At 48.4% G+C, this 22,600-nt stretch overlaps 1 protein-coding gene across 3 annotated transcripts in view; it reads right to left on the bottom strand.

Annotated features, from left to right (window-relative positions):
• FAM107B (family with sequence similarity 107 member B) overlaps positions 1-22,600 on the bottom strand; it is a 54,550-nt gene that overhangs the window by 11,967 nt on the left and 19,983 nt on the right. Inside the window, exon 1 of one of the 3 annotated variants that reach the window (XM_082751540.1) lies at positions 19,374-19,393. The exons of the other annotated variants lie outside the window; for them this stretch is intronic. The gene's annotated coding sequence lies outside the window, so the exon portion shown is untranslated. Of the gene's footprint in view, positions 1-19,373; positions 19,394-22,600 lie in introns of those variants that run through there. 3 annotated transcript variants of the gene reach the window in all.

The raw sequence follows: 22,600 nt of genomic DNA, 5'->3' as shown, positions 1-22,600 counted from the left end.
AAGAAAATACATGAAATAATTGCAAGTAAGCTCGGTGAGAGCAGCAGAGACCCTTCAAATTGGTAATACTGAAAGAATGCAAAGAGCCACGGTGTGCCAGAAGAATGCAAATTCCACATGGAGGAACATCTCCAACAAGCACATCAGCTTCTGATGTTCTTCATTTTTTATTCTACCTAAAGAGTTTTTTGTGTTTTTTTTTTTCAGCAAAAATCCCAAAGTGACAGCAACGCTGCAAGACGCATGCAGAGCCGCAGACAGCCCCCAGAATTTTTAGCAGATCCAGAGCAGCCCTGAACAACAGCGGGTTAAGGTTCCTGCAGCTGCCAGAGCTTTTGCTACAGCAGAGCTCGTATGGCTTCACGACGAGATGCGAGCCCATACCAAGAAAACCCCAGTGTTTATGTGGCATTCAGGGAATCGCATTTATTTGCTCTCTGGTATTCCTCATCCCAGAAATCGCCCTCCACATCTGGAATCTGAATATAAAAATCCCTGGGAGACACCATGTATTTCTATTATTATACTTATATGTGGCATTTTCACCCTTCCAACGGTTCCCACAATTATTTCCAGCTGTGCAAGCAGAGGTAGGCTTGAGGCCCCTCAAAAAGCAGATAAATAAATGCCTAAGCATACAGGCGAACATCAAAATAACAGGATCCAAAAATTACATTAAAGCTAAATTCATGTCATTTCCTTTTTGTCTTAATAAAGCCTGGAATTAATATCTTCCACAGAAGCGTTAGCTCACACACAGAATACCTCCCGAAGAAAGATTTTAGTCCTGAAGAAGCCTGAACATCTGCTCCGCGCTGTACGGCCAGCCATCAAACACCATTTTTTAAGGCTTACATTTTTAGATCTTTAAGCTCCTGCGTAGCCTTGCGGTTTGTTACAAGCAACCCAAAGGCATTCATTGGGAAGAAACAGGGTTTTTACTCTCCCCCCCTTCTGATTTTGAGAGGAATTGAAATAAAATGTTTTGGGCATTTCTCTGCTCCAGCACAGCGAGCTCTGCCCTGGGTGGAAAGGAAAAGGGCTGCTGCGATCCACGCTGCGCTTCCCGGTCACCTCCTCAGCACTGTTTGGACATGAAAGCTCACCGCCACTATCATCTTCATCTCCACGCTCTCGGTGCAGCGAGAGGCACTTGACTGGAGAGATTTACTTGATTAATCCGTGATTACCGACATCATTAATAACTTCCCACGGCTCAGCCTTTAATTCAAAGTGAGAGCTGCTGAAAACAGAATGCAAAACATTCTTTCCTGGCAGGATGCTGAAGCCAGCCGCTGTCCCAACAGGTTGTTTTTTGGCGGGTGAAAGGGCTGGAGAGGTTTGGGTTGAGGCAGGGCACGAGCACAGCCTGCCCCTGGGGGAGAGAGAAGGACAGGCAGGGTGGGCTGGAGGTTTCAATTCCTCCCAGCCCTTCATGGTTTGCTCAAACAGGCTGCTGCCTTCCAGTAGCAAAAAATTTGCTTCTGGATCCAGAGAGTGCATGAACCTGCTGCAAAACTGCACACATAAAGGGCTGCGGGCACCCACTGCGCCACAGGGATCACTCATTTCACATCCTCCTGCTGCCCGTCACTTGCTGCGTTACCATCCTGCCGACAAATGAAGGCTGGCAGACTTTTTAATCCTCTGGCTGCTCTTGTTTCTGGCTCTGGCCTTGCCTTCCTGATCCTGGGCACGTTATTTCACCCTCACACCCCAGCTCTCTCCTCTACAAGAGAAGAATTGTAGTAACCACCGTGAGCTCCTTGCAAGACCAACCTCGCTGCTCTTTACCATGCACTTTAAAATCTCCAGACTCCAGCAGACCAAATGAAGCAGCAAGCCTGAATTTCTTTCGTCCATACGATGCCAGAACACTTTAACTAGGAGCACCTTCCTCACACTGAGAGGTTCATGGACTCTCTGAACTCACCCAACTTCTCTCTTCTGCTGTTAAACACAGAGAGAAATGGTTAATTTGTTAAAAGTACTTTTTACCCTCCTCCTTTAATTCACTGCAGTCTGATGGCAGGTCTTACAGCAGCGTTCCTCATAAAAAAAAAAAGTTGGAGCCTAATGGATGACATTGCAATTAGGCCCACATAAACACAATCACATTATCTCCGAGCATTTGCTTGATTAGAATGGCAGTGAGCAGGGTCAGCCGGGCTCCAGCCTCAAACCTAGGGAGCAAGGTGATGGTATCAGCACTGAACAGTTTATTTATTTACTTACACGGCTGCCAAAAGACTGAGAGACCACAAAGACTTCTGCTGCTGCTCCTGCTCACTCGACCAGGGCGGCCCAAAGCAATCTCAGCGATGGCAAGAACACGGAGAAAAGCAGGGCTCACCGGCCACTGAAACGATTCCTATCGTCGCTTTAGAGGATATGAAAATGAACTGCGGCACTCCAGACCTCGAGGACATCCAGTTAACATTCATTTGCTTCCCTTGTGATCTACTGAGAATGCAATGTCAACAGCTCACAGCGAAAACATCCACTGGATGACAAACGTGGAGGCCAATTAAAGATGTTTGTGGTGTCACCGAGACAGGAAAGGAAAGAGCACAAGATCTGGGGCAGTGCCCCATGCTGTCACAGCTCTCTCAACGCAAAGCCCTGCCTGTGGCTCTCACTAGGTTTGACCCCACCAGCAGTCTCTGGTCCCGTGCTCCGAAGTTCAGCCAAGTTTGGGTGCTGAGGGGACAGCCACAGCCCCACCGAGGCTGAGGGACAAAGAGCGCTGCTGTTAATGCAGAGTCGCCCGTCTCTCTCGGTCTCCAGTCCACCAAAAGAGATGCAGAAAGAGAGACAAACAACGTTAAGGCTAATTTCACCTTCTGCTGAACTCACACAAACCAACGGATGGGAATTTACGGTGATCCAGGAGAATTCTCCCTACAGCTGCAAGCTCTGCGATGAAGCTCTCTGTCAGCAGCTTTGAAAGCAGCTGAATGAACGCACCAGCAGCCCTGCATGGGTGTGTTTCTTCTCCTGCTCAGTTAAAAGGCTGGAGAGGTACCAAGGAAGCTGCGCAATTAGAGGCCGGAGAAGGAAGTGGCTCTCACAGATCTGCAGACACAGGTGGCTGGGAGAGCACAGGGAGGGAAGAAGGAAACTTTGACTTGTTCGCCCTCCCCTTTTTGCCAGATAGACAACACTCAGACAGGGACTTCCCCTGTGAAACCACTTAGCATCTGATTTTTAACAGCGTGCAGGAGGGGCAGAAAGACACAGGATAAAGCCTAGCAGGCTATGAGGGGCACCCATTTCCCCTAAATGCCAGTCCACGCCCAACCCACCAGCACACCGTGGATTAACAGCAAATAAAGCACACTGTGCACCATGTATCCCTTCCAGTCCCCCAAAGCCCTGCCTGTTTATCAAGGATTTCTATTCTCCATACCGATTTATAACCAAGGTCCCTGTGATGACTGAAATCCCTGGATTCCGTGGGGATGTGGAGAGCTGTTCTGATGGCCAGGAAAAGGTGCTGCATGTCCTGCACCTCCCGCCTTGCTGCATGGCCTCATTCCACAGCACGCCACGCACACGCCTCCCTTCCAGCTCTGTCATCCACCTGGCAGGGATAAATCATCACCAGTAGAGGCATGCAGCTGAACACACACACACCCAGCACGCTGCACAGGTAGTGGCTGCACACCGCAGTAAACACGATGTCCAGAAGTAGGTCACTGAAATTACGCCTCCTAGGAAACAAACTCCACTGCATAGTTGGCAGCTCGATTCACCCCAAAAGGCAGCCAGCAATTTACCCACACGCAGGTCAACAGTAACACAGATGCAATTCTGAAATGACCCATTTTTTTTTCCAAGAAAATACAAGTTTCAAAAGGCAAGTAAGATCAGTTCACACTCCCTGCAGCCACAGCGCATCAGTCAGTCTGGAGCACCACATTTAAGACCGGGTCAGATTTGGTTGAATGAAGTTTAGCTAAATTAAAACACAGGATTTCATATGAAAACGAAGTATTGATTCAAAATCAGAAGTCCAAAGAGCCAGAGGACAGTTTCTTCAGGACTTTGCTGTTGCAAATGTTAAGAACTATCAAACAGTGTCACCCAGTGGTAAAGGACTTCCTACAGACAGGAACAGAAGCCATTGCCACAGAGAAGGCAGGGGGGGAGAGAGGGCCTAAAATCCATGTTTTTGTACAAAGCTGTTGAACTTCTGGGCAAATACACAAAAATCTCACAGCTTTTTGCAGAAGGTCTATCTTACTTTTAAGATATTCCGTTTGCGAGTACAGCAGCTTTACAGGCCAGTCATTCCCCTGTTATAGAACGGTTTAACACTAAGGAGAGGTATTTCTGGTCTGGAAGAAAAAAAAAAAAAAGAAAAAAAAATAAAATAAAACAGAGCAGCCAGCAGCAGCTTATTAATACAGAGGGCGGAAACACTTCAAACACCTGACATGGGGTGCCAAAAGGAGACCGGTGAATCCTGAATGCTCTTCAGATCTAGGTCACAAGATTTCAGCAAGATTCTTCCACACAGGAGAGCAACGTGCTGGCGGTGGTTGTTTCTGCATTTTTTTTGTGCTATGTGCTCCACGATCTGGTGTGCGAGGTGAGGGAGCAATGCACGTCTCAGGGAGGCCAAGCAAGGGCCAGGAGCACAGGAACGTGGGTCATGCTGCCGAGAGGGAAATCCTCTTCTGGATGCCATGAGGATGAGAACAGTGAGGATGACCAAGAGACCTGGTAAATATTTACCCAAACCAAAGCACAGGACAGCTGAAAGGCAAAATACTATTTGATATATATATAAAAATAGGTATATAAAAGAGAAGGCAGGTTGCTTGGCACCCCTGTACACATGACCGGCACAGCAAGCACAGCTTTGCTATGTGCAAAACAAATAGGATGTGAAAAAGGATGCGGAAGAGCAACAACATCTAAGAACTGGAGAACACGCTGTGTATTGACACAGCCAAACGAGCTCAGTCCGCTCGGTTTAAAAAATGGGAAGATTAAGATCAGCTGTGATTATCCTACAAGCAACACGCCCGATGATGGTTTGATGCATTTCAGTGACAGGAGATGGGGACTAGACAACTCAGCCCGAAAAGAAGGCACACGTGGAGGGAAATCAAATGCTCAAGTTACTGAAAGACTTGTGCTAAGAAGTCAGAAGCAGTTCGATTGCATGGAGAGAGCAAATTACAAGATCATAATTATCTCTTCTAGTCTTACAAATTGTAAATCTATGGATGCAATTAATAAGCATATGAAATGGAAGCTGAAAATGAAAATCTCCGCATTAATCAGGTAGTTATGCATGAAGTGGGAACAGCAGCGAGGACGAGACCGTGTGAGCTAAGCCTTTCACATGCTGCTTCAGTTAAAGCTGTAAAGCTCCAGGTCTTGCCTGTTGAAGTGTCATGGGGTTGGTGCACCTCCAGACCTCGCTGCGTGCCACGTGCTGGTCCTGGGGGCACAGCAGCATCCTGCCCGGCACGATGTGCTGGGCTGTCACGCCTCCCCTCGTTAATAACAGCCCCACGCCACTTCCGAATGACAGCTGAGAAGAAATTCTACTGCCCAGAAAATTGGGCTGTTTTCACCAAATTTTTTAAAAACTGACATAATGAAAAACACACAGCCCACCGCAGCGTGCCAGTTCCCCAAGCGTATCCACAGGTACTTATGCAAAGCCTAAGTACTTCTTCAGATCAGGCAGATATGAATTGATTGCCTGCCAGCTCAACCACTCCAGTTCCCTTCATTTTCTAGGAAGAAACCCCTTCCCTAGCTAAAAGAAATAAATTAATAAAGAGGATGTGCACTAGTGAAATTGCTTTTTCCAAGTTCTTCTCCGTGTGCTGGCAAGCAGCTCCAAATGGCATACAGCTTCGCTTGCTTAATGCAAGGAATATCCTTTCTTAGAAACAGAGAAAAGGAAACAAAAAGGAACACTTTCTTTACACATCTCGTTTCCCCAAGCTCATACACTCCCAGCTTACTCACAGGAAAGAACTAAAGCCTTCACCTCTGCAAGGGAGTCTTGGCTCTGGCAACTACATCCACATTCCAGTCTGCAGTGTGTCCACAACGAGACACCCTTCCTTGCCCAGACCTGTTTCTGTCTGCTCTCAGCTCTCAGAGATGTTTTTTGGGTATGAGGCTCTTCGCTGTGACTCGGTCAGAAAGGGCACCACTACAAAGGCAAGGAAGAAAAGACCTGAAAAGAAAAGGCCAAAAGGAGAGCAGTAAAACTCATGACCTGATCTCCCTACAGGGAAGCAGAGCGAGAAATTAAAGAGTAGGCTGCTTCACACCCTGCGCGTGACCTTAACCCAAGGTACCATCATTCCCTAATGGATTTACAGGGAAACAGTGGGTGGAAGAATGTATGTCAGTCAGAACAAGCCCTTGGAAAATGTCTGATGCGGGAGCCAAGGCACACATCATACGGCTTTAGGACAGCCAAGTTAGATACACGTGAAGTTATTAAACTGCAGGGGTGATTAACAGGAGACCCGCAGAGAACATGACATGCCACGGGGCGTTTATTGGAGCATCACCTTTTCACCCTTTGACGGCAGGAGTGAGAGGCCTGGAAAACAAGAACTTGGGAGAAAACAAGGATTGTAAACGAAATAAAGATAAATGTTGACACTTGGTCACGTCTATCAAAGCCGGTGCCTTTTTACACGGTCTTTATGAGCAGCTACAATCAGCAGCTTCCAATGCAAGCCCATAAATCAGGAAGCTCTGACAGCGGGGCAGGGCTGAGCATCAGCTGGGATGCAGCCAGGGCAAGGACAGAGGCAGGGCGTTGCTTTCCAACGCAGCATGCCCCCATCCGAGCAGCACACGGACGTGCTCCGCACCGAACTGAGAGGCTTTGGCCTTTAGCCTCGCTCGAATGAAGAACCCAAAATGTCAACATCTAAACCCAAAGCAGTCGCACCAGCTCAGCAATATGCAGGTGAGATTTCAGCTCATACTCTGGTATGGTGATGCAGGACTGTTTCTAGGACGGTTTCTCGAACATTAATGCCTTTTTCAGTTCCTTAGAAAGGCCTGAGGAGGTTCGGGAAGGGAGAAAGAAACCATCGCTCCCTAATCCCTCCCGAAAGGAACTGCTCCACCAATTCCAAAGGGTTAATGGAGGAAAATAAGCAACCAGAGGGATGACCCCAGTCTCTCCGTGAAGGGATTGTTTGTTGAGCTTGAGAGCTCTGGGCAGGAGAGGAATTTCCTACAATTGTTGTTACCTTGCTGCTTGACAGACCACCTGAGGGGAGTCCCGGGCTGCCGTCCCCCAGCACCATGAAGGAAGGGGCCAGGCGTGCCACCAGCCTCAGGACATCCTTCAGCTCTGCCCCTCACATCCTTCCCGGGGGGTTTCAAGAGGATGCTCGCTTGCTTCACGTGCTAGTGGAATGGAACTGGGCTGAAACCTGAACTGGGAGAGCTCCCAGGTACGTAAACGGAGCAAAATGCAACCAAAAAACCTCAGTAGCCCTAAGAGGCACTGCGAGGATCTCCAGTGAACTGTCAAAACAACCCCCCTGCATTCCCAAGTCACACGCTAGCTCACAACTGTCTGATAAAGGAACAGAAAATGGGCGTCTTCCTGCCTCTTCTTGCTCGTGTGAGAAAATAAAATAAAAATAAAAAATGCAAAAGCCAGTCTTTGTTCCCCTGTTGAACGCAGGACTTGGGCTCGCAGCACACGCTGGGCCTACAACCAAGAGGGAAACTTTCAGGCCAGCAAACTACATGCTGGCAATAGGATTCCTTAGGAATGCCCTCCTGCATGGTAGGATTCCTTAAAAATGTCACCAGACGGTGTCCCCAGCAGGATGTCACCTTACTGTCTGAGATATTTGGAGAACAAAGGAAGAAGAGTCAAGGAGTGTTTCTGCAGTCCTCTTCCTGCTCTCCCTCAATAGCTAAAAGGGCTTTTATAAAACACAAACAGAAAAAAGCTGCAATTAAGATTCCACCAAGCCTATATGACTATGTTTTTTTAAACACATGCCTCTGTTTTGGAAGCAGAAGAGACTGCAACAGTCACTGGTAAATACTCAGAGCACTTCAGTGAACACATCGTGCTTGGTCACATCGGGGGGAGGCACCTGGAGGGTTCTTGGTCTCTGGAGTTCACAGAATCACAGAATTGAAGGGGTTGGAAGGGACCTCCAGAGACCATCGGGTCCAACCCCCCTGCCAAAGCAGGTTCCCTACAGCAGGCTGCCCAGGTAGGCGTCCAGACGGGCCTTGAATATCTCCAGAGAAGGAGACCCCACAACCTCCCTGGGCAGCCTGTCCCAGTGCTCCGTCACCCTCACCGTGAAGAAGTTCTTTCACGTGTTGGTGCCGAACTGCCTGGGCTCCATTTTGTGGCCATTGCCCCTTGTCCTGTCCCCACAGAGCACTGAAAAGAGGTTGGCCAAATCCCTCTGTCTCCCACACCTCAGGTATTTGTACACATTGATAAGATCCCTCCTCAGTCTTCTCTTCTCAAGGCTGAGTTGTGCTTCTCTACAAGAATGGAGGTCTAAAAATGCAGCATTATTTTATCAGTAAAGGGAGGTGGAAGCTTTTTTACTTTACTGTAAATCCTTGACCTGTTACTAGTCCCGTAAATGGGGGTAAAATGGGGGTGAACACTTTAACCCAGGTTGCTCAAGCTCCTACACCTACCTTAGCTTGCCCATTTCCTTACAACATCATCCCTTTCTCAACCTGCTTGCTTAACAAATATTGCTAAAGCGGAAATTTAACATTTCCTTTTTTTTTAAGATTATTTTTTGTTAGATTAGGCAATCATTATTTTTACCAAGTTTCACTGAGGAAACGCGTTTTAAAAGCGCAAAAGAATCGCTGAGCAAGGGGAAAATAAAGTGGGACCTGTTCATTACAATGGGCTTGGTCGCAGCAGCAGCTCCGTCGCTCCGAAGGAAAGCTGCCCCGTAATTACAGCGAGGGACCGAGCTACGACAGAGGAGAGAGGCTCTATTCTCAGCTCCACCAAGAATTGGATTCGTGATGCCGAGCGAGCCGCTTGGGCCCAAATTCAGCTGGAACAGGCTGAGGCTGTCAGCACAAGACATGTCGGATACCAAATGCTGAGAGCACAAAACAGGCTTTTTTGGGTGAGCGGAGCAGGAAGAAACATCATAAATTAGGACAATGCTATGCTTTGTTCTATTATAGGCAGCATTTTGTCAAAAGTTTTGGAGCCGTTTCATGCTAAGCAGTCTTTTTTCTTTTTTTATGCTGGAACAAATGCTTGTTTTAGAATCGAAAGGCATAATCCAAGTAGGTAACGCGCTGAATGGCGTTTAGAAAACGAAACTGATGATGTTTAAAATAAGCTGAGAAGTTAAAGAAAGAGATTAGAGTTAGCAACACACGGGCTGTGAAGGTTTTCTCGGTGCTGCAAAAGAAATGCCAGGGATTTATGGCTCCTGTGCCCAAAGGACCAGTGTTGACATTTTCACTCCGTGTCTATTTTTACGAATTTCTTCCTTCCCGAGTTATTAGCAGTCTCTGGCTTTTTCTTTTTAATTTTCTTTGTTGCTGTTGTCGTTATGTGTCTATTGATTTACCATTTAAGCAACAACCACAGTCACATAAAAGACATGTTTTTTTCTACGCTGCACTAGTAAATACGCTCTCAGAAACATCTCCAGGATGAAGGGCCACAGGGAAAGGCAAGAATCAGAGCTAGGAGCCCGAGGGCTTTCCTACCCCACTGGTGAATACAGCACTTTCTTCTCAAGCATGTCAGTAATAAGACAGAGACTCATTTATCAAAATCTGTCCTCTTCAGAACAGCATGCACTCTTCAGCAATCTCAGGGCTCAGCAGGGTGCAAATTTTGCATCTTCAGACACTACATCAATACAAGTTTACTTTCTACGGTAGCGTCTAAGATTCCTGTTAACGTTTGCCACAGTTAAGTCCCATTTCATCACAGGAATGTTAATAACCATCCTGGGAGCGAATGCTATGAAGTCAGCCTTAATTTATTGTATTTCTCATTCCTTATCTCCTAGATATGCGATGCTGCATGCACAGAACTCCTACCCCCTCTATTTAACCCAGCAGCCTGTTTGCACAGGGGATGCTGTCCCACCCGTTTTAATATCAATCCAAACAAAGGTATCAGAAAAAAAGTGAAGAAACACACAAAAAAAACAGCATGTTTACTGCCAGACAGCAAAGGATCCCCCAACAGTTTTGCAATGCATTAGCTATGAAAGCAAACAGGCTACCTGAAGTCACCCAGGAGCCTTCCCCTGCACGCGTCTGTCTTTAATTCTTCTTCTTCTTGTCTCACCTGGGCTGCCAAGGGCGACGTGACAGGCACTGCCTGCACTAAACCCAACTGGGAAATGTTTGAACACAGCAGACGTGGTTTGAACTGGGTGTAGCTCAACCCGACATGTCTTAAAGATCTCTTACCGCAGATGACAGCTTGCTCCAGTCCCAGATCTGAGAAACCTTATCACGGCCAGCAGCTGGTGCTGCGCCCAGGCCCTGCAAGGAAGCAAAACCCCTGGAACAAAGAGCTGGGATTGTGCAACACGGGAACCAAAATCAGCACACGGGTCTACTTGTAGCACTATCAAAGTTATTCCACACCGGGAACAGCTGTGCCAGCATAAACACGACCAGCTACCACGGGGAATGGTGCTATTTCAACACGGCAGACAAAGCAGTACGAGTTGTAGGAAAAGAGCAGGATTCCTGTAATGGCAGAGATCAGATTAGGAAGTGTAGGTGGGAAAACAAAATTTCTCTACCAACAATATCATCGGGAAAGAAATGTAATATTCCAGCTCCTTCATCTTTGGTGATTTATTCAGGGACAAGGAAGGGGTTACAAAAGGCTGATTGGAATGATTATTATTGTATATTAGATTATATATTCCCACTCATGTTTTAATTAACTGTTCAGTTCAGATTTCCCAGTGAAAAAAAAATGTCAGTTGACACCTTCACCCCCAAACCTCCCCCTGCCAGCACAGCCCACGCACACGGCATCACTTGGTGATAACCCCCCTGTTCCAGGCTCAGCACCGATCTTTCAAGAGCCATTTCCCCCTCACCTGACCCCACCTGCACCTCAGGGCCTGCAGAACAAACAAAAAACCTCTGTGGCTCTCCAGCAGTCCGCATTTTGAGACGGAAGTGTGGGACTGCAAATTAATTTTCATTCACGTCCTACTGCGCTCGGGGCTTTCCTACAGCTTCTACTCAACATGAACACTACCTCTGAAAAAAAAGGAGAACAGTGTTCGTAGATAAATTCACGGAGTGATAAAAATGACAGTAGGACTGTTAGAAGTCTGGAGGAAATGGATGAATTTTGAAAGTCAGCAGCAGCGGGTTTACTAGAGCATGTGTCCACCACCAGAAGTCCCAGCCCCACTGCCAGGGAGCTGAGCACATTTGCTAGCTGTGTCCCACACGGCCAAAAATGAGAAGTTTGTAGAGGCTGGAGCACAGGCTCTTATCAGGGAAAAGAGATTCATGCGACCTTTCAGAATCCCTTAATCTCAGCTGAGGGTTATTTCCGTGGCCAGAGGGTGCTGTCGTCCATTTTAAAGGAAATAAAATCCCTTCCCCAAAAAATCTGCCGTGGGACAGCTGCGTTACTCCACCACATGTTTTGCCTGCCAGGAGGGGACAGCATGCTAAATGAATAAGGCCGACACGTGCAAGACCAAGGCAACGGGAATTTCCTGCAAATCCTCACGTCTCACTCTCCCCTGCTTTCCATCAGGGCAAGAAATACTTCCGATGGCTCGGTGTGGTGCAGCCACCTTCCATTAATCTCACTCCCGACCTCAGCTAAAAATTGAAGGCATCAATCACTTGTCACCGTCTTGCCCAGCACCTTTTATGCACCCCACTCTCTCTCGTTTACACCGTTATGATATTACCCGACCATAAACAAAGGCTTGATTAAAACTATCCATATTTATAGGAGCATTCATGTCACCTACCTTTAGGCCTTCAACTGCTGTAGCTAAAATAGGAAAGCAAGCTCCTTAGGGCATTAGCATGGTTATCCAGAGGGCAAACCAAAGCAGCTATGCTGAGTGCTAATATCAAATATCAGCGCTGTCATTCAGCTCCCTGAGACGCTCACCTTCCCCCAGGGGGGTTTCGGGGAGTTTAGGGAGCCTGGGCAGACTCCCAGACCTGATATTTAGTAGTAGTGGGGAAAGTGCCTTTAACAGATATCCCAATAGTGAGAAATTCCACCCCAAATTTCATAAATTACAACAACACCGAATAAATCCGGCTTGTCACTGCTTCCCATCGTACCTCCAGCATGCCAGCAATTCCCAGCTTCTCGCACTCTCTACCAGAAAACCGTGGAAATTATTCAGTTTAATCATTTCCTGTATTATTCAGCGCATTGTCCCCAATGCCTTGTGGATTAATTACCTAGATAACAACACGGCTGCAGCTAGCAGTTGCTTGTCAGGCTGAAGGAGTCACCTGAAGCCCCAGAGCGATGTGCTCCTGCGATCTGCTGCATTAAGGAGGAAGCCGAAGCGAGGAAGAACCCTTCCCACCTGCCACACATGGGTGACAAAATCCCCTTCATCCCCGTGCAGGAAGGTAATTAAACCTTTATGCAACCGTGGAAAGTCCCCATGATTGGGAAAAGAGGAGAGAGGAAAGGGCTTTCATGCCTGGAAAACAAACTGTTCGAATAGAGGGGAAGGAGAGGTCACCGAGTGGAACACATCTAGTTTTTCTTCATCTGAAATCCAGCAAGGAGCCCGAGCACCTCATCAATCACTACGTTAAATTACCAGGCAGTAAGAATGGTGAAAACCATTTTTTCAGTCCTTTACGCAGAATCCCAAAGAGCTGTGCCATGGCTTCAGTGGTGCTGAGCTCCCCAGTACCACCAGTAACAGGACGTGCTCGCTGCTCCTTCCTAGACCCACACCTGGCCAGAAGCGGGGACATTGTAGGGTCAGGCTGGGGATTAGGGAAAGGTTCTGCATCCAGAGGTGGTCGGGCACTGGGACAGGCTCCCCAGGGCAGTGGGCACAGCCCCAAGCCTGCTGGAGTTCAAGGAGTGCTTGGGCAACGCTCACAGACACATGGGGTGGTTTTTGGGTGCTCCTGTGTGGAGCCAGGAGTTGGACTTGGTGATCCTTGTGGTCCCATCCAGCTCGGGATATTCTGTGATCCTACAAAACGCTCAGCTCCTAGCACAGAGGGGGTCAGTCAAACACTGGGTGCAGGGCATAGAAGGTGGGGGTAAAAACACCCCGGAAAAGTCATCGCCTGTGACTCACTTCATCCCCCACCGACGAAAGGACAGAATACCCGGGCTAAGCTGGTGCTTCTGTGCTGCTCTGTGCCAATCTACACTCCTGTAGAAGCAAAGAGAAAAGACAGCACCTCCAGGAAGTGACTCGCCCCACTTATCTCAAGATCGCAGAACCGTGGTTTCCAGAGCATTTGTACTGATTGCCAAAAGCTGCTCCACGCTGAGAGGTGCTGAAAGCAACAAGAAGGGGCCCTCCTGGACCCTCGCGCCTCTGCCAGCCCCTGAGGGCAGCCTTCCCTTAAAAAAAAACGTGGGCACCTACTGCCAGCAGCTGAAAATGTCCCATTGCCCCATCCCGATGAGCCAGCAGGCAGAGATGTCTGTCTGCAGGCAGCAGGAACTGCACGGCTGGAAATACCGATGGAAATATTTCTGTTCTGTCCAGCCCGCTGAACACGAGGAGCACTTTATACTCGTTTTACTGTGCTGGTTTTCAGCTGGAGGACCGCCTCGGAGAGAAGGGCCTTCCTGAACGCATACCGAATGCCACTGAGCACAGAAGTGCCAAAACTGTGGCGCAGCGAGCTCCGTTTTGGGATTAACTTCAGTGTTTTCTAGCTTAAAAGGAGGGAAAAAAAATGAAAACAGAGGAAAGGAGGAAGAAGGTTTCTTCTGTGGCATTTTTCTTTCTGTGAATAAAGGAGGAAATAGGTGTTGGCACGAGCAGAAAGGAAGCCAGATTTACATCACCTGGTTTCAAAACAAAGTGCTATCAGCTAAAATACTCGATTATTGATGTGGGGAGAGAGAGAGAGAGAGAGAGAGAGTGGGAGGAAGTTGCAAAGCTGCTTAACATTTCAAGAAGCTGTGAGGCTTATTGCCGAGTGCTGGAGCTGGGGAAAATAAAAATATTCTTCGAGTAGGATTCGGTAACTCAATAGCAAAGTCAAACAGATTAAATGCTGCATCTGTTGTTATAATTAAATTAACAAAGTACTGATAGACTCCAGCTTGTTTTCCCCTCGTGTACCATACCCTGGGCAAAGACGGGCTGCAGCTATACATATTTCCTGTGCTAGAAATTAAAGCACGAGCCAAAATCACCCTTCCTGCAACGCTATTAAAATCAAGGCAAATCACTCCGGGGATAAATCTGGCCCCGAGATGTTTTTCAACAAAGATGAGTTGCAGCATAAATGCGACCAAAACGGGGCTGCGTGGAAATACTTGAGACGTTTTCACTGCCATTCCCTCAGCACTTGTTTAAGAATATATTGGCACAGAGAGTTCCCAGGATGAAATAGGTGGAAAGTCTGAAGGCAGCGTTTTACGCTGCTCTGTTTCCAGAGTTGATATTCTTAAAGTCTAGGTGTGGGGTTTATTTAGGAGGCTTTTTTTCTTGCTTTTGTATGGGCAGGATGGTTTTGTGTTTGTTTTTTAATACAGCAAAGCACCTGCTCTCTTAAATGGAGGCCACTTTACCTGAAGCTTAGCTTGGGTACCAAGGATTGAGGAGCACAGGGCTGCTTGGAGGAGAGCCACGCGTTGCAGAAACTCCAAGTTTTCACACCGAGATTACACAACTAGATGAAGATCTACTGTAAATAACGTAAGGTTAGACCCTCCGCTGGCACGAGCTGGAGCCAGTCTCCCAAACTCAATTAATCTTCCTCGGCTTATCTGCCTCGCCGATGGAGCGAGCACAATTATTAATATCACGGGTCCCTGGGGACTTACATCTGCAGGAGTGCTGGCAGGAAGGGCAGCGGCCTCGGCTGACCTTCAGGTGCAGCAGCGTGATGCTGGAGACCTGCAGGAGCGCAGCCGGCACGCTGCTCCCACCCGAGTGCGTTGACTGAAGGCAGGAAAACAGCCGTAAAGCACATGGGGGCTGCTGGAAGCAGCTTCTCTGCAGCAATTTGCACAGCTAACAAGCGTTGTAACCTCATTTTTTTTTAAGAATCGTAGAAAATCGGGCTGGAGGGAACTCCAAGAGGTCATCCGGCCCTTCCCTGCCCTGCAGAGAGCTGTGGCAGCACCTAAGTGCTCCTGACACCTCCGTCCTCACAAGTTCCTCAGCCAAAATGTTTCGTTCTTGATCTCGGTCCAAAAAGCTGGGTTTTAAGCTTGTTTTAAGCTTCAGGTGCTTGGCCTTTAATGCTAATATAATGCCTATCTTCCATCCCCTGGCCCTTAAAAGCTCCTCTCGAAGTCCCCGTGTGATGGCACAGAGCTCACCAGCCCTCCACTGGCCCACACCTCCCTGGCACAGCACCGCGAGGGCCCATCTCCTGCATGTACCCAGCCTCTCTGTGATTTCGAGCCACAATACGCATTAATCCTTCTTTTTTCCCCCTCCATATATTTATTTGCAAGCAATTACTCAAGCAAGTCATACTCTTCAATCTCCTGGCACTCAATTTTTCCCCAATAATGAAGATTTTTTCCCCTCTGCTGCTCTGTTTTTCAGGGGTTTTTGGTGGAGTTTTTTCTTTTGTGCGCGTTCCTTTTCCAGTTACACGGAACCCAAGGCGAAAGTGTAATAAAAAATGCAACAACTCTCTTGCTTATTTTTGCAGGCTGACATTTTCCTTTCATGTCATAATGAGTCTAATCAATCTCTCCTGCCTTACGCATGTATCATATTCCTAAGCACTAGCAATTAGAAATAGATATCCGATTTCTTTCTTCCAGAATTGCAAGAAAATTAATGTCGCTTGTCACAAAAAGGGCTCCGACTACAAAAGGCAACACACAAAACACCGAGTATTTTAATTTGACATCGCTCTTTATGCAGTTCTCAGATGAAAAGCAGCCGTGTTAAGTTCTATTATTGTTCCTCCTGCTTGGATCATCGCTCTGAATAGACGCACTAAGGAGACGGAGCCCTGCGAAGCACTTTCTTAGAAGCAGTAACACACAAAATCAAAACTAAAATGGAGCCATTTGGTTCTCCGGGTTAAAAATCTCCAGAAGGACAAAGCAAGGAGTATTTCCAGTGGCTCCACTCCTTCTGTACAGCTGGCATGCGAGGCGTCCCCAGGGAGAAGTACGAGAGCCCCTGGTGCCTGCAGAGATGCTGCACTCATCACTGGGGTGCAGGAGTCGCGCTGGCCCCTTTCCAGCCCAGGGCTCGAATTCCCCACGAGCAAATTGTCCCAGCTGCCTGCTCGTGGCACCTTCCTGCTCTCCTCCAGCAGGCCCGTCCTGTCTGCGAGAGGCAGCAGAGGCTGTCCCAGTGAGGCAGGAGGTGCCTGCCCCAGCGCTCCATCCCCAGCAGCTGCAGCGAGGACAACTGCTGGGCTGCCCCGAGGAGTGGCAGCTGCTGCCCCGGCCCATGCAAGTGGCAAACGGTGATGTTTCTTCATCCTGGTCACAGAAATCTTCTTCATTACAGATGTCGTCTTAGCTACAGAAAGTCGCCTTGCATCTCCCCTGGGAGCACATCCCCATGCGCTGAGTTTGCTCACTCCGCGTGCCTGGAGCTTGCTTAAAAAATAAAACAGGTGGGAAAAGAAAAAGCAAAACAAAAAGATCCAGAAGGTGGAGTGACACTGAGCTCTTCCTAGCTGCTCCTCAGTGTGGTACCAACCTGGAGGGCTCCTCCTCAAGATCCTGACCCGTCCGATGGTGACTCGGAAGCAGAGACCGCAACTAGAGCAAAGATGCGCAGGGAAAACCAACAGCCCGGCCATTCAGCCCAGCTCTCCGCCTTGTATCGGATGTTAAATTAGTTCCATAAAACCCCTGCCAGTTCTGCATCTGTGTTAATGGGGTCTTGGAGAGGTGCAGAGCTCGGACAGGCACAGAACTGATGGGAGAGATTCTCACTGCTGCAAAAGACGGGGGATTTTCAGGGTAGCCTTCGGGCAGCCTCATAGCTCGTCAGCTGTAAGTAAAACCCCATGAACAAGAGGCCAAAACAACACCAGGGGATCTCTTCTTAGGTCCTGACTTGCCGTTGAACAAAGTAACAGGGCAGGCAGGACCCAGGGGCTCTCCTGTATTTGAGTGGTTCCCTTGAGGCCAGTTCCTCCAAACCAGAAAGCAATTTTAAGCGTTCAGTTGCGCACCACCAACCTCGCAGTGCCAAAACCCAGAATTCCCACAGTTCCTTTTCGCACATGAAACGTTTTCCTACCCTTCTCAGTCCACGAATATGGATGGAGATCGCCTTCATTTCCATATTACCAAACTAAACACAACCCTGGCAGTTTGAAGTGAAATACAGGACCCAGTGCAGACTCAGAGTCCCGGTGGTAACATCACTTCCCCACAGACATTTGCAGGGATCTTCCTGAGTCAATCAAAACCCACCGACACAGACAAATGGGGGCAGACCTCTCAGCAGGTACAAGTCAGCGTGGTCTGAACAACTCACCCCATGTTGTTATGTTGCCAAAACCTTGATGAAAAGAACAGAGTAGATGCCAGCATGTGCTTCGTGTAAACCAGACAGGAGGAGCTTTGTCGGATGAGAATTCAATTAAACCTCGTAACAGGAACTGCATCGTACGGTTTAAAAGAAAACCAGGCTACAAACTGTGGGACTGTGTTATGTACTGCATGCAGGGCATGTCAAGAGGACACAGAAACCTGCATGTTCATGGGAGCAGCAGGTGGGTGTGCGTGCACAGCTCGCCACCGCCAGCCAGAGCTGGGCATCACAGACCAGCACTCAAGCAGTCTGCGGTACACAAAGACGCCTGCAGCCTCCACGTCTGCCAGTTTTCTTGCTGGATACCGAAAACCCACCTACAGCCAGTCGCCCACCAGCAGCCATTCCTTTTCCGGCTTCAATCTTCTGCTGCACAGCTTCAACAGATCCACGGGGCTTGAAAAATAAGAGAGCGACGTGTGCTTTTTGCTGGGAGAGTGGGAGAAGATAGCTGATAAACTGCGACTTTAAAAAAGAAAAAAGAGCATTGACTAAAACCAAAAAACGGTGCCAAAGCAGTGACTCAGTAGGACTTCACATGCACACACACGGTTTTTGCGCATATTAAGCTAATCCTACCTAGAAAAAAAAAGCACTTAACTTTCCCCTGAAAAGTCCATCAAGCAAGCAGGTATCTAATAAATACAAGAGGACAATTGTAGCCTGGTACAATTCTGCAATTTCAACCCCAAATCTTGCTGGCATTGCGGCTGCAGCCACACATTTTGCAGGAAAGCCACCAGCCCCCCCTCTGGTGTGAATCTTTAATGTTGAGAGCGAAGTGCGAGAAATTCAGCGTTGAGCAGCTCTTCCCTCGGCAGCACACGCTGTGCTCTTGAATGCCGCCTGTTTCAAATTAGGGTTAACCAACTCGCAAGCCTGCTCGCAAGACCTCCAGCCTCTCCGACAGAGCCAGAGGAGCTCAGTCAGAAAAGCTGCGGACACCCGGGATTCCCAGCCTGACGGGGAAGTGAGAAGTCTGTCAAAAAGGGCAGGAGCACATCGCCATCTGGAAATTTTTTTGATTTGGTACGACTGAATATAACATCCCGGTGGTTTGCGTTTTCCCCCTTTCTTTCACAATAATCCAAACACACACACACCTCTGCTCGTCCTGTTTGATACCAGCAGGCAGAGCAAAGTCGCCTCTTGCTCAAAGTTTTTAACACCTCAGTGCACGGCTGATGGCCCCCACGGGTGGCTCTGAGCACTTTGTTCCCAGGAATAAAGGAAGCAGCAGCACTGCAGCCACGGGGAAGGTGCCAGCACGTGCAGGGGAGGTAGAGAAAATACCTACATGTGTCTCTCAGCCCCGTGGTTTTCATCGGTCTTGTCAAAAGAGCTGTGAGGCAGCCAAGATTCCCATGCAAATACAAACTGGAGGGGAAAAGACTCACATTTGGGGATGTTCATAAAGAAAGTGGCATTGAGAGCTGGAATTCTGAGCTGAAATCAAGCAGAGGATCTGCGTGATGTTGAACCTAGGTGGCAAGGGAGAGAAGCATCCATTCCACCCCAGGGAGATGCTTTATATTCACAGCCATCACCGCAGAGGGGAATAAAGCACAGGGAAGTGTCGCTGCTTCTGCCTCCTCGCATCCTCTGCTGCTGCACCCTCTGCCAGCCCAATTCCCCCTCCTCTCGCACCTTCACAAGATGTCAGTGCGGCGACTTTCGAGGAATTTGATCCCCGTTCAAGAATCCCCATCTGCTCCCGCCGGAGCGGAATGAGCTCAGCCTGTCAATGCGTGACAGACTCCTCGCGAGGAGACACGCGAGCACGATTTGGACGCGTATGAAAGTCGGCCCCGGCTTCCTTCATTTAAATTAAAAACTTCAGGCTCGCCTCTGCCTCCGTAACGAAGCATTCACACGTTGAGTTCATCACGGGTTTAGGTTAAACGCGTGTGCAGGCAAGCACTCTCAAGACACTTCATTAATCTACATTTCTCTTAGAGATGTTTCGAGCTGCAGACGTGCACGCACACGATGCGTTTTTGGAGGCTTAAAAGCAATTAGGTCTCGAGAAAAGCGGCTCTGCTGGTACGTGTTCTCACAGTTCTTTAAATCAATTCAAATCATATGCACGCTGAAATCAGCATAAGACTTCTCATTAGACACCAGCTTCCCCCCCGCCCTCGTTTGAAGAGCCTTTTTGAATTGCTCCCCACTCCACGCTGTGGAGCACGTACTTGTGTGAGTAGCAGCGGGACAGCTCCCCTCGACAAACCCACACGTGCACGCACATCGAGGACATGGGCTCAGAAAAGGGTTTAGTTTGTTGCTGTAGTAGGTAGCACGACAGGAACCTACTAAAGTCAGCCTCCAGCTCACAAAGTGCTCCGAGAGATGCCCTTCACGCGAGCTCACCCATCCTCACCGGGGTGTTCAAGGAGAGGTTGGACGTGGTGCTCGGGGACATGGCTTAGCGGGTGACACTGGTGGAAGGGGGGTGGTTGGACCTGATGATTTTGGAGGGCTTTTCCAACCTTAACGATTCTGTGACTTGCAGGAACAAAGTGCAGGAGCAGAGCCGACAGGAGCGCAGAGGAGCCCACGATGAGAAATGCAATGTGGTGCTGCACCCAGTGCAACCCCGGGTCCCTCCCTGCACACCTAGGCACCCAGTGTAGAGCAGCGACCCCATTAAACAAGAATAAAGAAAGAAATCCAAACTCTGTAAGAAGTTAGGAAAATAAAGGCAGATCCTGCAAGCCCCAGCTGAGCTCCATGAGGTTGGCCCTTCTGCGTTTGGCCATCTCGTACACCTCAGGACGTGCAGCAATTTAAATCCTGCCTGTTACATTTTCAGTCCTGCCTATTTATCCCTTTCTCACAGAAGAGAGCTTGGATTTTCCATCATGGGAAAGAGACGCCCCTACCTCCGGGAGGGCAGACCAGACTTCTTCACAATCCCAAGCCTCCCCTTTGCGTACATCTATTTATTCTTCTTTTAAGTCCAAGATGTTTGTGGCCAAGCAAAAACAATGTGAGCCCATTCTACATGCGGTTAAAGCCTGCAGCCTGCTGCTTTAAACCACAGACATACACATATATACATGTGCATTTGTATCTGTATGCATGCATAGCTTGTGTGAGTAATTGGAACAGTTTTTAATAAATCCCCGCTATTTGATTTCTTTTTACAGTAAGTCTTGTTTAGAAGCAACTTCCCAAATGTGCAAATCATTAAAAAATACATGGGGGAAAAAAGTCTGAATGGCAGGCTAAAGTTGTTGGCTAAATCAGACTTAAGCCTGCTTAGCATCAACACCAAAAGATCCTCTCTCCCTCTAAAATGCAACCTACTATTTGCTTTATTAGCCCTAACTCAACTGCTCATTTAATTTGCACTAAAACCAGGAAACTGGGGATGAACACAGACAATTTACATGTAGAAGTCATGCAAACAGAGTGCTTCTTTGGCACTGTCCCCCACGATACCCTTGTCTCTAACTTGGAGGGACGTGGATTTGATGGATGGATCACTCGGTGGGTAAGGAACTGGCTGCACGGTTGCACTCAAAGGGTTATGGTGAGAGACTCAATGTCCAGGTGGAGATCAGTGATGGGTGGTGTTCCTCAGGGGCACTACTGGGATCGGCGCTGTCTAACATCTCTGTCGGTGGCATGGGCAGTGGGATCAGGTGCACCCTCAGGAGGTTGGCCAACAACACCGAGCTGTGTGGTGCGGTACCCAGGCTGGGTAGGGAATGGATGGAGAGCAGCCCTGAGGAGAAGGACCTGGAGGTGGTGGTGGATGAGAAGCCCAACACGAGCCAGCAATGTGCGCCTGCAGCCCAGAAAGCCAACCGTGTGCTGGGCTGCACCAACACAGCGTGGGCAGCAGGGCAGGGAGGGGATTGTCCCCCTCTGCTCTGCTCTCCTCAGCCCCCACCTGGAGCCTGCGTTCAGCTCTGGGCCCAGCACAAGGACAGGGATGGATCAGAGCGAGTCCCTAAGAAAGTGCGTTTAAAACTCCACAGGCTCTGTCAGCATCACAAAACACACACTCTGCTGCTGCATACCCCCAAAACAAACAAACAAACAAAATAATTAAGTAGGGTTCAGCACACTGGCAATTAACCACTGTCTCACCTGCCTTGTACAGCCCGTGGGCTCATTGCTATCAGGGCTGTGTCCATCTCCACGCTGACAAAGAAGTAGAAGGGGAAGAAAAAAAGTCTATGCTAAGTTAAAATCTGGTTTTGTGATCACAAAAAGAACGAGGGAACAACACCAGAGTGAGCAGAAGGAAGCGCAGGAAGGTTACTACCTTCCCATTGCATGCTCGTTATTCCTTGCACTCACACTTGAACACTTCCCCAGTTCTCCAAACCAGTGAGGACATCCCCGTCCTCATTTCTGTGTCATTACCAAATGAACCCTCGACTGGAGAAGGCTTAGAGCTTCAGTGAACGTGAGCTAATGAACTTAACATTTGGGAATTCAGACAGTCAGTGAGTCACCATTACTCCAGGCGCACAAGAGACAAACCCAGATGTGGTGAAGACACAACTGGGTTATTTTGCTAAATCTGTAGAACACTGGGGAGGAAAATCATCCTCAGTGAGCTTCTCAAAGTTATAACCCCCCGTTAACAGCCCTGATGAGGACTGCTGTTACGAGGACAGAGATCTCCAGGAAATAATCACAGGGTTAAGTCTCATTATTAACGCTGGGCTTCCATCTAAAGCACTCTGTGCTATTTAAGATTTTTATGAGCAAGGGCCAGGAGACCTCACCCGATTACAAATGTGCTGTAATAGCCCCTGACTTACCCTGTGTTTGCACAGTGTGTACAACAAACCATAAAACAAAATAATAAAAGAAGGAAATGGGAAAGAGCTAATATGGTGAAAAATAAGAGCCTG

This window comes from Aythya marila (genome assembly GCF_965140915.1).
Source record: "Aythya marila genome assembly, chromosome: 1".
Lineage (NCBI taxonomy): Eukaryota > Metazoa > Chordata > Aves > Anseriformes > Anatidae > Aythya > Aythya marila.
The sequence above is the reverse complement of the archived record's forward strand: the minus strand, read 5'-3'. Positions and strand labels throughout refer to the sequence as shown.